At 40.5% G+C, this 16,731-nt stretch overlaps 1 protein-coding gene across 2 annotated transcripts in view; it reads left to right on the plus strand.

The window, feature by feature from the left end:
- Positions 1 to 16,731, plus strand: part of LOC134210545 (serine/threonine-protein phosphatase 4 regulatory subunit 1-like) — a 659,316-nt gene that overhangs the window by 436,762 nt on the left and 205,823 nt on the right. The window contains exon 1 of one of the 2 annotated variants that reach the window (XM_062686591.1): positions 7,882 to 8,433. The exons of the other annotated variant lie outside the window; for it this stretch is intronic. The gene's annotated coding sequence lies outside the window, so the exon portion shown is untranslated. Of the gene's footprint in view, positions 1 to 7,881; positions 8,434 to 16,731 lie in introns of those variants that run through there. 2 annotated transcript variants of the gene reach the window in all.

A 16,731-nucleotide genomic window follows, 5' to 3' on the forward strand; every position in this document is an offset into this window, starting at 1 on the left:
GTCAGCTACCACTGGTACAGCTTTTTTTTAAATAAATTACTGCAACGCATTAAAATGAATGCAAATAAATGTTAATTGGTGAAAATAATAAAATAATCCTAAATTGCATTTTTGACTTCGTGAATTGATAGAAATAAAGATGTACATAATAAAAGTTCTATTCTGTTCCAAAAAGATTGTTTTGAGATTCCAAAGAAAAATTATCTGGAATTCCGAACTTAATCCTTCGAAAAGTATTCCCAGAACAAAAGGAATGTTTCGGAATCTTAAATGGGCTCTGTTCGGAAGTCAAAACGGATTCTGTTCGGAAGCACAACAGGATTCCGTTCTGAAGCTGAAATGCAGGCCTGGTAGCGGGTCACTTTTTTCGGGTCGGTAACTAAAAAGTCACTTTTTTTCGGAAAAAGTAACTATTTTTAACTATTTTGAAACTTTTGACTATGAGTCGTTAGGAGCATCGTCGTGGAATGAGAAAAAATGTTGAAAATTTTGAAACTTCATCGAAAGATGCTTTGTTTATGACGGATTTAGGAAAAAATATCACTTAGTACTAAGCTGTTCGAAATTTCTTAGTGACTTGAGATTCGCTGTGAATCTCGGTGTTCTTATTAGATTATTGAAGGGGTTTTGTGTCACAGTTTATGATTGGGTGCATATAGTAATGCAAGCAAGATGGGCACAGCGAATTGAGAATCTAAATATATTCACAAAGCCAATAGCGAACTTTGCTGTTTTTGAAATCTCTTTTAAAAACTATTGAACTCTACACTTTATCAATTGAACTGTTGAATATTCAGATTCAACTTTTTATTTTGGATACATTTCCTGTTGTTTCGGAAAACCATTAGTTAGCGTGGGCTTGCTCTTATGCTCATTGAAATATTTATTTTTGAATCAAAATGGAGGAATTTGAATCTCTGCTTGATACTGCAATGGACTTTTGGATGGCACCTTCTACGTACACACTTAATTTTTTTACCGGGATCTCTGCAATTTGTTAAACTTTTATCTAGATTCGCACAGCCGAGCCCCAGCAAGAGCTGCAGAAATAAAAACTAAGTGTGTAAGGGATCCCCCATAGAAAGATTATTTTTCATAATGTTTTCGTAAGAAGCAAAATAAACGGTCTCTCGACATCTGATCCGATAAATACTTAAGAATTTTCCAAAATATATTCCGATGACAACTTAGACATTTGAAGCTGCATAATGTTTGGATATTCCATCCAGAAAAATAGTGAATTTGTTGGTTGGTAGCTCGAACTTCTTATTTAGGCTTTTTAAAGTCCCGAAAAAAATCTTTAGGTTTCAAAATTATTCTTGGGTTTTAAATTTATGAACTTTGTGTTTCGAATTAAATCTATGTCTTAAAATTCATTAAATAAATTTCTATCATAAAAAAGTGCAATTTACACACACAAGCGAAGATTTTCCGAATAAGTTCGAATTTATATTAAACATTATTGCACATTATTCTGTATGACTTGCCTCAACGTAGAGCTTTCCCAGTACTAAAAAGAATAAAATTAAATTGATAATTGAATTAAACAATTTAGACCTGTCACTAATACCACTATTACCGGTGCACCGACCATACATATTCACATCTGAGTTTTCGGAACATAGGCAATTAACTTTGATTGAACTTCATATAAAAGTCAATTTTTGTCACTGCAGATGAAATTAAAAGTCACTATTTGGTCACTTTTTCTGCAGCTGAAAGTCACTATTTGGTCCCTTTTTTCGCCAGTGTTGGTCACTAAAGTCACTTTTTTGATTGGTATTGATCGCTACCAGCCCTGGAAATGGATTCGGTTCCAAAATCTAGAATGATTCCTTTCGAAAGCCCAAGAGATATCCGTTCGTAGGTCCAAGAGAAGGCCATTCCATTGTTTTGTGTTTCCAAACGAAATTAGTCCTCCGAGTGTAATCCTTTTGAACTTCTGAACAGAATAATTTCGGGTTTCCGAATGAAATCATTTTTGGGTTTCTGAACGGATTGTTTTTGGACTTCCGAGCGGATCCTTTTAGTCTACTGTAAAGAATTCTGTTCTGTTATTTCTTCTCTATAAGATTACGTTTGGGAACCCTAAAGAAATACGTTCGTAGTAGGGTGATCGGTATTGGCCATTTTTGACAAATACCGGTATTCGGTATTGGATGGAGTCAAATACTGTAAAATAGTAAAAAAAAACTTTTGAATTGGACTATTGATAGAATTAGACAAACTTTTAATGCCAAAACTATTGCTTGTTGAGCTGCGCAAAGTGAAACTAGTGGACATAACATAATGAGCGAGTCATCTCTCAATCCGCATCGGATTTTATTGGCAATGTTGCCAGCTGCTAAGAATGCCCTTTCTAGTTCAACCGAAGACGTTGGACGAATGATTCTAAGAGCGCCGAAAATTAGTTTCTATTAAGTCTTGCCCTCAATTCCTTCAGATTCATAGTAGGAGAATTTTTTTACGGATTTTTTGCAAGGATCCTGGCGTCAACGTAGCTGCCACCGACAACGCAAGTGTTTTGCTCTGCTGCAGTATCTTCAAGTTGTTCTTTATCCGATAAACTAGGAAAATCATCCATAGAGGCATCTTCTTCGTACCGATCGTCAGGTGTGGTCGTTGTTGTTGGTCGTTGTCTCAGCTTCAACGATCGCATCAGGAATGATTAGACGCTTCAAGATCTCGTCCGCTTGCTTGATCAAAGTATCTCAGGATGTCTTGAAGAAAATGCCAAAATCATTTCTGGTCAACTGCTTTACGGCAGGATTATTTAAAAAAGCAAAAGATCAGCGTATTCTGATCGTCTCCCTTGGATTCATTCTTTGAGAGCATCGAATAAGTTGGCGGAAATGTCTGTGGCTTGATTTGATAATTGATCCAACATAATTTGAAGCACCACGTCGGCTTCATATGAGTGCAGAACTCACGGCAGTGTAGTTCGGCAATAGATTGTACAGTAGAGTGATTCAAAATTTGACTTTTTCGCTCATGCTTAAACGATGGCATTTGCTATTAAAATAATCTTCTTAAATTTTCAGCACTAATTTGGTTGTAATTCAACTGAGCACACGCAGTTTGAAATTTGTATGAAAATTACTATGAAAACAGTATTTTTTGTGGAAAACCGTCCTGCAGCGTTGTCCAGTAAGCTCTAGAATACATGAATGCGCCCCCAATATAGAAAATTCAGCAAGGAAACAGATCGTCTTTGTTGCGAAACGATTTGATGCTGGCATGAAAAGTTATTACAGAAAAACCGAATAGTGGGAAATTCAATTTAACATGTAAAAGAATAACATCAATATCAATAATGAGCAATTTTGTTTTCTTTATAACTTTGCTTACAACACTCAAATCGTCTCGCAACAACCACTGACTTTCAGCTTAAGGAGCATTCTATAAAGTTGAAGTATAGATTATATTCAAATAGTTTATGGGTCATCGCATGAAACATTCTTTCACGTAAGTGGCGATTTCCATACAATCTTCAGATGACATGTGCACAATCAAATTACATCCAAATTAGCTAAAACTTTAGGAGGTCTATTAAAATGACAAAACCAATTGTTTAAGCATGGGGGAGCGAAAAAGTCAAAGTTTGAATCACTATATTGTACAGGTTCTAAGGCTTGAATTATTTCACATACCGTCAAACAATCATCATCACTGAAGTTTTTTAAACGGATCCCTTCAACTAATAGAATAATTTGATCATGAACAACTTGCTATTCCAACGTGTCTGGGTGTCAGTCAGCAATACAATTTGTTTTCCGAGTTTAGAACGGACATATTTTAGCATCATTTTTCACAGAAGAAAACTACTACGGCACCTTTTTCACAATTTCATATTATTACGGGAAAACGATGTAAATAATGTTTATTGAAGAAAAAGTCATTGGCAGTTTGACAGATGGTAAAGAGAATGAAGCTTACTGTAATCGCATATTTGTCCCATCATTGTTGGATTTCCTATCTATATGGGACAGATATGCGATTACAGGCAGTTTAGCTGATATATGTAGGTGAAAACATTTCGAGATTTTTTATACTGACGGCAAAATTTGAAATACCGAAAATACCGGTATTTGCCGTTTCTAATACCGGTATGTTCGGTACTCAAAATTGGCCGGTAATACCGGTACTACCGGTTAGACCACCCTAGTTCGTAGGTCTAAGAATCCGTTCCTATCTTTTGGATCTGCGAACGGAATTCTCATAGATTGGTTTAAGAAATCGAACAAAACAATACCATATTTTGTATTATTTTTGTCCAATACCAAAGGTTTTTTTTTCTTTTCACGTCCTTGTTGAAGAAGAATGGGGTTGGATACTAATTTAGAAGATACGCAAGTAAGATATAGCTACCGTTTTGATTCATACTCCGAACACTTAAGCTCATTTTTCACTTCGGAGGTCCTTATGGCACGTATGTAAATAAAATATTGCTCTTTCAACATTTGTTCAGCTTTCTGTGATAATACACTTTGAGACGATGATGAAAACAAACTATTTTTATTGTTGACTATCGAATTTGCTGACTGTCAGATTCATGGCCAAACAAAATAAGGCATTTCAAAATAAATATTGTATGGAACAATTAGACAACAGTCGCATCGCGTGTGTTTAGGGGAACCTATATTTGTGAAACGTTTGTAAGCCCAGAGGAAGTTAAGATCAACAGTCGATCTTGATTGTTATAAGACTAAGGTGGTTAAAGACTTCAAAAAATCGCGATATAGAGTTTGCAAAAAACCTCGGAAAAATAATAAATATAATGGACGTTTTGTATTTGATAGTTTAAAACTAACAATAATTTCGAAACACGACTTCCTGCACTAAATTAATATTATTGTTTGTCTTTTGAGTGAGCTCAAATATGATTCTTTTTTACCACAAATGTCATGAATTCTTTGTTAAATTAAAATCAGCTCCGGAAAATATTTATTCTAATTCTCGTAAATTAATACCATCGAATCACAATGCTAGATAGAATAATTCCATGCGGGCTATATCATTACCATCGCGCCACGCACAAATTGTCATTCGGATCGGCATCATCGGTGTGTAGCATGAAGGATCCCTACCAGAGAGTCGCCCTCCTCCCCCGGAAGATAAAATATGTAAAAGGTACCATACGGTGTTGAAAAGACGACGAAAGTCTTCAGCCAAGACCAATCATCCGATCCGCGAAGTGTCTACCCATGGAGCCATCATCGTCGTAATCAGGAGAAGAAATATTGAGAGATGTTGGTTGCGTTCTGCGGTGTTTCATTCGCGCAGTGGTGCCAAATTTGTGGAAAAAAATATGATCTCGGTTTTTAACCTGGGTAGGGGCCCTCCTTAGCCATGCGGTAAGACGCGCGGCTACAAAGCAAGACCATGCTGAGGGTTGCTGGGTTCGATTCCCGGTGCCAGTCTAGGCAATTTTCGGATTGGAAATTGTCTCGACTTCCCTGGGCATAAAAGTATCATCGTGTTAGCCTCATGATATACGAATGCAAAAATGGTAACTTGGCTTAGAAACCTCGCAGTTAATAACTGTGGAAGTGCTTAATGAACATTAAGCTGCGAGGAGGCTCTGTCCCAGTGTGGGGATGTAATGCCAATAAGAAGAAGAAGAAGACATGTACCCCTGGGGGTGCATGTACCGGCCCCAGGGGGTACCTTAATCTGCTTTCAAGTCTCTTCAAGGTGATCGGAAGCCTCCCTTCAAGAGGATCGGAATCCTCCTATCAAGAGGCTCTGAAGCCCCCTTTCAAAGACTCGAAAGCCGTCTTTCAAGAAGCCCGGAAGCCTCCCTTCAAAAGTCTTGGAATCTTCCATTCAAGAGGCACGGAAGCCTCCCTTGAAGAGGTTCGGAATTCCTCTTTCAAGAGGCAAAAAGCTCAGAAACCTCCTTTTAAGTGGCTCGAAAGCCGCCTTTCAAGAGGTTTTAAAGCATCCCTTTAAAATGCACAGAAGCCTCCCTTCAAGAGGTTCGGAAGCCTCCCTATAATAGGCTTGGAAGCCTTCTTTCAAGAGGCTCGGAAGCCTCCAATAGTCAAAAAAGTCTTGTAGAAAGCTTGATGAATTAATTTACATTGGATTGGATTTTTTCATAGAATAAAGCAAACTTTAGCCAACTTCATGGAATGCCAATTAATGCAAAAGTTCGAAAGGATACTCGTAAAAAAAAAAAGGATGTGAACCGCTGTTTCAAGGAATAGGGCTAACGACGAAATAATTTTTAAAGAGTCGACTATACCGATAGGCCATGATTTGAAACTGATCTTCGTCTACTGACGAAGCAGCATGGATTTCCAAATTTCTGAACAAGATCTTAACATGAGATTTTGAGCCACTTAAATTAGGTAAATAAGAGTAATAAATAAAGCCTGTCCACGTTAAATTTCGGACACCCATCACCCAACGCGATTTTTAAACATTTTTACCAACCACTGAGACGAACTATTCACATGACAGCTTAATCTCTTCGCTTAACCGCTGCTTTCAGCATGTTTTAGCTCTCGCCCAAATTGATGAAATGGTGACAAATGAATTGAACATTATCTGACTGTCCGAAATTTAACGTGGACAGGCTTTAAGGTCTTTTGTGGTGGTTTTTCTTATAGCTCTCCCAATTATACTATCAAGAACATAAGAAGGACAATCAGATGGACCTTTTGTTTACAAATGACATGAATTTTTCACAATGAGATAGAGGGAACAGTTTTACAATGTGGGATTTTGAGATTCCTCAATTTCAATATTCGAGGAACTCGACCAAAAATATTCGGCTTAAAACAGAATAACAATTTCTATTTGAATCACGTTACGAAAAATTGTTTTGATTCTTCATTCAATATTTTAGTGTGAGGTTGTTTAAACGTATTTGGAATATCAATCATGTTCGGGGTATGAATCAAAACGGTGCCATTGATTATTAGCCCAATCAACGAACCTTGAGAAAATATTACCATTGCTCATCATATTAGAAGAAACAGCAATATTATTTTCATGATGTCGCCCATATGGCAACACTGTCACTTTAGTCTCTCTGATGCAAACAAAATCCCATCCAAACCGAAGAAGCAAGCTCTCGTCGACCAGACACCATCATTGTATGTAGTGGCTAGTGGACCCTGCTCTTGCTAGGAAAGGAACTGCTGCTTGCTAGCTGAAGGAGGAATAATGAATCAAACTTGCGCGTCCCTGCCGTCGTCGTCGTCGTCGCCGTCACGGTGTTTGTAGTAAAATCTACTACTACTACGTACCTACGACGAAAACGACGGCGACGATGATGATGACGACGACGACGTAACGGTGCGCTGAGTGAGCGAGCGCGTAAGCGATTCACCAACACTATCGAGAGCCAGTAGAGAGTGATGAATCGTCGTCGTCGTCGTCGGGATTTGACACGAAGTTGGGAAAACGAACGAACGAGACGACGGATAGCCGAAGCTCGGGAGCCGAGCGATCTCCGAATGTGCGCTTGGTTAGCAGTCAGGGTCGGATTGAATGGAATGGGGGGCCAATAAATGTTAATTTGGAAAATATTAGAAAATTTATCGAGGGGTTGCAAAATGTAAAATAATCATATTTTTGATAATTTTCAAATTTGAATTATTTTTTACTAATCTCTCGAATGGGACGGACCTGCCCGGCCCGTCTGGAAATGCAAGGAATTTCGGTTTTCTCTTCGCACCCCTTCTTCGCCCGTGCACGGTATTCTCGGAACGGTTACCAACGCACACCACGGGCGAAACGGCGGACGGCCGTGTTGGTGGGACCGCGCGCAGCCATGAATGAGTGCTCCGGGAAGGGCACCAACACTGGCAACGGAGGGCTCGCCGATGTGTGGCCAGCTTTGCACAGACACACGCTTCGCAGTTTGTCTAGATGCGTTAGTAACGGAGGTACTGTTTCGGATATGTTGTAATTGATAATTGCGCGAAAATGGTGTCGAACCAATAACAATTGCTTTTTTTCGGCGGTTTCGGATTACGGGAACCCGGCTGTCGCACCGTTCCGGGTGCAGAAAAGGTGCACCGTGCGATTGCGGGAGTGATTGACCGTCCCAGCTATTTACCGGAGCTTCCGGGCGATCCCGAAAACCTCCTCCGAGCGGACAAGTGACCGAGACCGGAAGTGGAACGGAGCCGCGAAGCAAGAATAACCCCGGGAATAATCTGTTCTTGATGGCAAACAAAGTGTGCGAGTGGCCGAAATAATATTTTTTTGAAAGGTGATTTTACTGTCCGGAAAAGTGTTCAACGTCCAAGAAGTCCTGCTGAAGGCGCTCGCAGGAATCATTCAAGTGAACAAAAGTGATGAATGGAAGACGATGGTTGGAGGTGGTGTTCGCGCGCAATTGTGATCCTGGCGATTGAGTTGTGTACTTTGGCTGACAGAGAAGATGAATAGATAGTGATGGTGATCCTCGACTCATCGGTTAGTAGATTGATTTATTTTACCATACATCAGCACTGTGAGCAGCAGTGATTGAAGAGAACCTAATTGAAATTTCGTACTTCTGGGGCTAGGGATGGATGGGGCCTGTGTGTGCGCGCGCTTGCATTCATTGGTGTTCCAAAATTGTGAATATACTGAGCAGAAACGTTCAGGCCACATATGAGGAGCTGCTGAACTGAACGCGTGTGCTCTGGAATGATAGTTCTTGGAAGAATATGCTAACAGCGTGCGGTCGATGGTGATTTAAAAATAATTCTTCGGTGGCTTTAATCGTACGTGGAAGAGACATTCTCTTACAATACTTAGGGGATTTTTCGATAGGATTCGCGGGCAGTGGTTTTCGATGAAGGAGTCGATTCTCCCACCTACTCACAATAATGACCAAGGTCCAGCGAGGGGTTCCCGTGCCAATGTTTGGGGTGCACATTGTCTCCCGGGTTGATGATTTTGATACCGGGGGTCAGCTTATCTTGGACTGAGAATTCGAATCAAGTGTATGTCGAGAAAAATTGATATTTTTTGGGTGTGAGATAGTAGTTGTTTACACGACGAGCCGCCATTTTGTTCAAATCAGAGAGTCCGAGACTGGTGGTGCTGCTGCTGCTGTTGCTCTTCTTCGTCGTCGACAACGACGGCGGGACGGTGCTTGTGCGAGAGCTAATGTCGTTTTCTTCTCGATTTCATCCCCCGAAAGAAGACTAGAGGGACAAATTTTGCTCTAGGCGACGAAGGTGGCAGCGGCAATTGCTACACCAATGGGAGCGTTCCGTTCCGGGCTTCTGCTTGCTCCCGGGAGCATAGTGCGAAGAAACAATGAAGCATGGGGAGTTACTCCTTTTCGCGTTTCCAAGTGGGGGTTGTTATCAATGCAACCTTCACCTTATGGGAAACATGAATAGAGTGGAATCAAATTACATAGATGAAAGGCGCTGGATTGAATCGAGAAATGAGCTGCTTGATGAACGTCATGTGTTAAATCAATTTACACAATCTCATTCAATGAAATGTGAAAGGAATTCTGATTACTTTAGAAAAATGTGTGACCCTTAATGAATTGAAAATCTATCGATGAAAATATAATTTACAACGGATTTTGAGTTGCCTCGTAGATCAGAGGTGGAAACATACATGAGGACTAAATACATGCCAGAAAACGCTGAGGCATAATCGGAAAACGTTCCCACAGAGGAGAAGCCTAACCAGCCAGAGGCAGATAAATCGAAACGAAAACAGTAATAAATTTAGTGCGTAATAATGCCTTGGGACGAACCGATGGACAAAACCAAAAAGAAAAACGCGGGAATGTCTACGCCCAACATGGATCTAATGGAAAGTCTTACGAGGGCCGAGAGACGAGAACTTCGGAGCGGTGCTGCAGGCAAGAAAGACAGCCGATAGAAATAGAAAAAGGACAATAATGCTCCTTACATTCTGGTCGCGCTATGTGCCTCACTTCCGGGAATTGAATATAGTCGCCTGCACACGCACACTGATAACAGATCGTAAACAGAAATCGACCGACCAAGTTCTCCTGTTTTAGCCTTTTTTTTAGTTATTTGGGTCGACGCATACTCACGCACAGAAAAATTTCGGCACCACCAAACGTATGATGTGTGTTTGCACATTGCGTTACGCACGCAGTTCAACCTTGGATGAGTGCGACGACAACGATGGTGGCGCTACGGTGTCAATGACAGAAACTATTTTCAATGATTGTTTACACGCACACAGCGCATCCTGATGGAAAGGTCATCCAGAATGAATAAAAAAATCAAAAACAGTTCAAAACATTCGCCAATAGAATGCGGAACACAACTTTCGTTGAAACATATTGAAGTTTTACAGCGTTGCAATCTAGCTAACAAATCTCTATAAAAGACGATCATTAATAAACATATGAAGAAGGAAGGGAAAATTCCTACAAATTCCAAGTTGCTTCGGTTTGTCTTTATTGACCACGATCGAACTCGATGGAAGCTCCCCAGCAGGGTTGACAAAACCGGGAGCACCTCGGCCCCACTCGCCGACTTCATCCACTTATCCATGGGCGACCCCGGTCAGGCAGAGCCAAGGCCCCGCGAGAAGACCAAGACCAAGACAATGACGACGGAGAAAGTAGCGTGGGAAAGAAACGCCCTAACAAAGATATTTTTCTTATAACATACTGCCGCCTCCGTCGTCGTCGCCGTTGTCGTCATCGTCGCCTTCACCGCGTCCCCGTCCTGTTCTCAGACCAAGATGCGAACACTTTGCCCACCATTCCGTTCCGTTCTCCTGGATACTTCGCTATCATCGTAGCCCGTCGAATCGTTTTTGGCTTGAAAGCTCGCTCGATTTGGGTTTGTCGACGACGACGACGACGTCTCAAGGCTTCTCTTGTTCCCTCCCGGCAGAGCTGTTCGTCGGTTGACATGCAGGGAACGCTGCTGCAGAAGTGTACACGCGCGGAGCTCTCTCTGCCTCGAATGGAATCTCCACCGTACAATCGCTTCCTCCGTTGTTGCTGCCGTCGTCGTCGTCGGTTCCAGCAGCCGATACGCACACAGAAGAGCACCACTGCACGGCACAGGTTCTCCTGCGAGCCGTCCACCATCGTTCAGGACCCCTCTCCCGCGCGCGCGAGAGTGGGTTGATGGCTGCTGAACGCTGATGGTGTGGTGTTGAGGTGGACACACAAGCAAGCAATCGAACCACCGCCGCAGTACGGATGGTCAGAAGAGGCCGCAACCAGGAGAGCCTTTGGACGGCGGATCTTCGCGAAAGCTGGGAGTGCGTTGGATAAGATAGTGCCGAAAGCTCTCGACCGCTGAGAGGAAAGCGCAAACCCATCGTCGTCCTCGTTCCTCGCCGACGTCGTCTTCTCGTCGTCGTTCTTTTTGGTTCACATGGTCATGCTGGGTGTTGTAGAGCGTACTGCAGTGGAAGAGGCGGCCTGGAAAAAGGTGCTGGTTTCTTCCATTCTGAAAACATTTCATCGGCAGAAGCTTCGTCTTGTGTCGTTTGGGTTATGCTGCTGCCTTTGCTGTGGCTGTCGTTGCCCGGGGATGGAACTTGTTTGTGATGGGCTTGGAAAATAGCGGGAAAGTGCGATGATGCTTGTTTTTTTTTCGGGGGAATGCAGTTTCTTGGGCTGGCTGCTGGATCGTCAGGAATGTTTGTCTCGGATTTGGAACTTGAAGGAAACTTGAGATGGTGCGAGATAAGTTTTGAACTTGACGAAAATGTGGTAATATGGGGTTTAGCCTTTGGCACTGAGTTTGATGTGACCAACATGGTTTAGACTTTGGAAGCACGGAATAAGTAATTCATGACTGTCAGTAATATTCAACATTGAAGCTACATTATGTATATTGGATTAAATCAATAATTTGGATGGAATACATTTCCGCTGGTGGAAAATTGTCAATAATCTGAAATCAACTTTTTCTACGTGATGGCTTTAAAATAATATTTTTGATCAAGCTGTCTCACACCTACAGAATCGTAATTTATAAAAAAAAAGTTATTTAACAAAAATGAAACAAATTATTCAAAAGTTACTTCTGTACAAAGAGCAAACAACAAAATTGTTTAAGCATTAGTTGTTTGTTTTTATTTTAATTGCAAATCGTCGTCAATTTTCTCCATCAAATCGGCCATAAAAAAAAGACAGGAACACCGCTTTCGACCAGAGGTCGTACAGACTGAACACTTAACACCTAGTATGAGACAACGGACAGGACACACATAACACCCAAGTTTCCTCCTTACTGGGGCGGGAATCGAACCCACACTCCATAGATCATGAGTCTAGACGATTAACGTCGCTAACCGCACGGCCACAAAGCCCATCGTTAATCCTCCAAATTTCGGTTTTTGTATCGATCGCATAGTTTTGCATACCCTCTTCGTATTCCAGAGTGGCAAAAACAACATTAAACAAATACGTTATTTACTTGGATAGTATAATACTCGAAATGCCGTTCCCTACTATTGCCCAAAATCAAAAAGCTGTGCATGGATTTGATTAAGATTAAATCAAGAAACCTCTTTGTCAGAACGAATTTAAATTTTAACATTTTAATAGTGGTGACTCTTCGACGTCAATATGCGATGAACTTATTATAAATAAAAAGCACACTAATAAAGAATAAAAATCCTTTACGTCAAGTCTATTTTTAACTAAATTTATACTTACGTATTTGTTCAGTTAAATGCAGCAAATAACAGAAATATCACAATTTTTGTTTGTCTCTGAACTGGTAAAACTATGATAATGTTGCGATAAACGCTGAATCTTGAGTATTTCGATCACGCAAAACAGAATTTGCTCGAAACTTTTATACCCCTACTCTACCGTGTGCCTGATTCATATCAAAACATTACTTTCAATGCTTAGAAGGTGATTCCCATAAACAATGCCTTTTGTCGCTAGAAAATTGAAATACCTCTCAAATTAAAACATTCTTGCGGTGTGACAGAGTAGCGAGATTTATTTTATTTCGGATATAAAGATAATGTGTTCATGAGAGTGCAAAATAATTAAGGATTCACATTGATTCTATTTGCATGAATGTCTAATTATGTCGTTTCATGCGAAATTGTATTATCTTGCTGTAAGACATTCTGCACCGCTTCACAAAGGTTCAAATTTGTTCTGATTTGTCTCGTCCATCTCGCAAAAATTAAGAGTCCACACTTCGAATTCGATAACTGGAACTGCACAAAACAGTTCTCAACCAGCTGTTGATCTTCCATCGTTGCGATGGAATTCAAGAGCTCGCACGTAATAGCAACATTTTCATTCTCACGCATTACCACCCTGATTACGGCCCTTATCATCTCCTTCCATTTTCGCTGAGCTTTTTTCTCTCGGTGTCGTCCCGCTTTACAACTGTACTGCTACTCACCAAGTTCACCGTCCATCCATTCACACAATGCCTTTCGCTGGTGGTAGTATTCTTTCACCTAAACTCTCCGGCGCGTTCGCTTGAGTTACCACGAACCAAGATCTCCTCCGAACTGGGTGATTTTGAGATCTTCTCTCGCACACAACCATAACCGACGCTCTTGCGCTGATGTCGCATAGTCAGAGTCTCCCGACGACGACGACGACGGTACTAAACGGGCGCAAGAGAAAGAGAGCGCGATGACCGCAAAGAGGCGAGAGCGAGAGAAACACAGTCCCGTTCGGTGGCGAGCCAATCAACGCTCGGTTCGCTGTACTCAGTGTAAACAATACAACCGTGCGCGAGTGTCGGGCTGCCAGTCACTCACTTATAAGCTGGTGGATGGATGAAACGAACGAGGCGCCCATGATTGCTGAGACTGTGTGTGAGGAAAACTCTTCAGTGCGTGCCTTCCTTCGGGCGGCTGGCATTTTCGATGATGGCCGCGGTTGTGTGTTGGTTTGGTAGATTGTCGCTTGCTGTCACCTCTCTCTTTCTGTTCCTTGGTGAATGGCGTGAATCTTCCTCTAGGGAAAGCACCGTTCTCTCTCTTCCGCGCGTGTTGGGCTTACTGAGAAATATTTTTATTAGTTTTTTGTACGATTTTTATCGGAATTTCTATTGGAATCATAAAAATATTAAAATATGAATTTTTTAGTTTGCACTAAATATAAAAAGAAAATTTGCAAACAGTTTGAAAGTTTATTTTAAAAATCGAACATAGTTTGCTTATCTACGTTCAATTCTTTATTTAAAATATATTTAAACTAGTGGTGCAAATTAGTGACTCAATTATTAAAAACACGAAATAGAAAATTTGGAGGGAAAATCATTGAAATCGAAACACAACTTTTTGTTTCTCTATCCCTCTTTTCTTCACAAAAACTCGCCTAAATTTTCGTCATTTCGATCGTGCCTCCTGTGAATGAAAGGCGAAATAATACAATCAAAGCGATGAAGAACTCTTCTAGTAACAAGACAACGACAACTATACAACAACAGTCAAAAAAAGGAGAAAGAAGCTCCGAAATGAAACCAAAGAAAGCCACCGTCGTCGTCGTCGATGGAAAAAGTGCGCCGAGGCACCACCATCAGACCGGAAGCGAGTGTTTTGTGTTTAGAAAAGAAAAAAAATCGAATCCAATCCAACAAACGCACATGTGTTTCCACAACGATTTTGTTTGCTGAAATTCGTACAGAATTCGTTTCTTTGTTTGGTTGTAATGCTGCGTGTTTGTTTTACTCTTTTAAATTCGGAAATTTGCGTTTATAAAAATTTAGTAACAATTTATGCAATTCACATATTTTTATCAAGCCAAGAACTCCTGCCAAAACAATCTTTTTCTAAGATAATTGATATTGAATGTTTAGATAGCGCAGTTTCATAACAACTCGTGGAGACTACCCGGGAAAGAACATTATGATGTCACCAAGTTCAACTTTGACACTCCAGAGGATGAGAAAATGTCCAAATTATCAAACAAAAAAAGTCTTAATCTGTCATAAGATTTGTGATTGCAAGCAAGAGTGTCTTCAAAAGCTACTGTTGTCATTTATGGAAAATGACAAAGATTCTATACTCTTTTTTTGGCCAGATCTTACCTCATCTCACCATGCTGTGTAAAATTGGTGCAAAGCCAATATAATAATGTGCTTTTTGTGCCAAAGAATTGAATCCCCCGCATTCACCGGAACTTCGCCCAATTCAAAAAGGTTAAGTTATCATGAAACCAGCAATTCGAAAGAATCCCAAAACAATCAAAAACGAACTGGAAGTCTGTTCGACTGAGTCTGGATGAAAAAACTGTTGTATTAAATTAAATGACTTATTGATTGACCTTTATGCCTACAAGCTTAAAAAAAATCCGATAAAAGGCCGAATTTTGATGAACTTTTTTGTTTGTGTCATTTTTCTGCTGATGTATAAGAAGTCGTCAAAAATTGATCGTACGAGTCTACACGAGTTGTTCAAATATAGACTTTGGTCGTTAAACCATTGACTAATTACGATAATTTCTGCTACCATTCGGAAATGAAGAGCTCTATCAGTAGACTGGGATTGGTTCATATCATGAAAACTTTGCAGATAATGTCAATTTGTGTATACGTTCCCAATATTCGCCATTATGTACTTATAATGTCGATTTATCGTTTGCAAAAACAAATACAATGCAAGGTTATGCAGCTCTAGAGAAATCCTTTAAAAATAGAAGACTCAGAACCTAGGCTTCCTAAGTGATCTGAAATACCATCTAGTATGGTCATCCGCATGATAAAGGTTACAAGTTGTTAACAGCATCACTGAATTTAGTTTTCCCAAAGTCCCAACATTCAAGTTGGCACTGCCCTCATGCGAATATATGCATACCCGATGAATGCCTTAAATCAACAATTTTATACTCTTAAACATACTCAAACTTTAATGAACTATCCAGACCATATATTCTTTCGCACTCAAATTTATTACTTTTATCGCCCTTATGATGTGCAGAGGAATTTCAGATACTAAGATAACTAAGTACACCTCAGAGAGACTGAGATAATTGTTCAAGTCACGACTAACAGCTAAGCTACAATTTCGTATTCATTCTTTTGTCTAAAATTTAGACTATGAATAATTAAAGTAACTATTAATTAACAAGAATCAAGAAATTCCAAGATCATCAATTCTTCTTGAGATTCACACGACTACCTAAACCGCTGAAACCGTCCCAAAACCAAAGCCAAAACTTCACGGGACCTTCATGGGCTTTCATTAAACTTAGTACGCGGTTTTTGAGACATTCTTCCTTGTACAGCTTAGAGTCCATCGTCTTATTCGTCACGAACACTTTGGTCTTTGCTCTGCAGCTGCATATCCCTCGCCAAATCATCAGTTTTTTTTTTTGGCAAATTTTTCCTTAAAAGCAAACTGAGTCTCGCAGGAACAACTCCTCTTGCCGTCGCCATGCAGAATTTCTGGCCAGGAAGCTGTCCTAAATCCATTTTGACGTAGGTTCCACCGTCGATGAGCAGGATTATCAACGGGGGTGTGCAGAATTTTTTCTCCTCTCGGCTTTTACCTGGAATAATTTTATACTCGCTGCACGAAACACCATGAAATTTATACCACAGAAAGTGGGCGCCTAGGTAGACATACCGCTGTAAAATAATTCTTGCAGCGGTCACTTTCCGTGCCGCTGCAATACAATAAATGATTCCGGATTCTAACTGGATAGAGCTTTAAATATTTCGTGCCAAAGTTAATACTTTTGGTTCCCTCATCAGACTCGGATGAGTGTTCGAGCTAATATAAACGCCTAAGAGCAACATTTTTGTAATCATATGATTACTTTTAACGAGCTTTAGG

The sequence above is a fragment of the Armigeres subalbatus genome, chromosome 2 (assembly GCF_024139115.2).
Source record: "Armigeres subalbatus isolate Guangzhou_Male chromosome 2, GZ_Asu_2, whole genome shotgun sequence".
In the NCBI taxonomy this organism is placed as follows: domain Eukaryota; kingdom Metazoa; phylum Arthropoda; class Insecta; order Diptera; family Culicidae; genus Armigeres; species Armigeres subalbatus.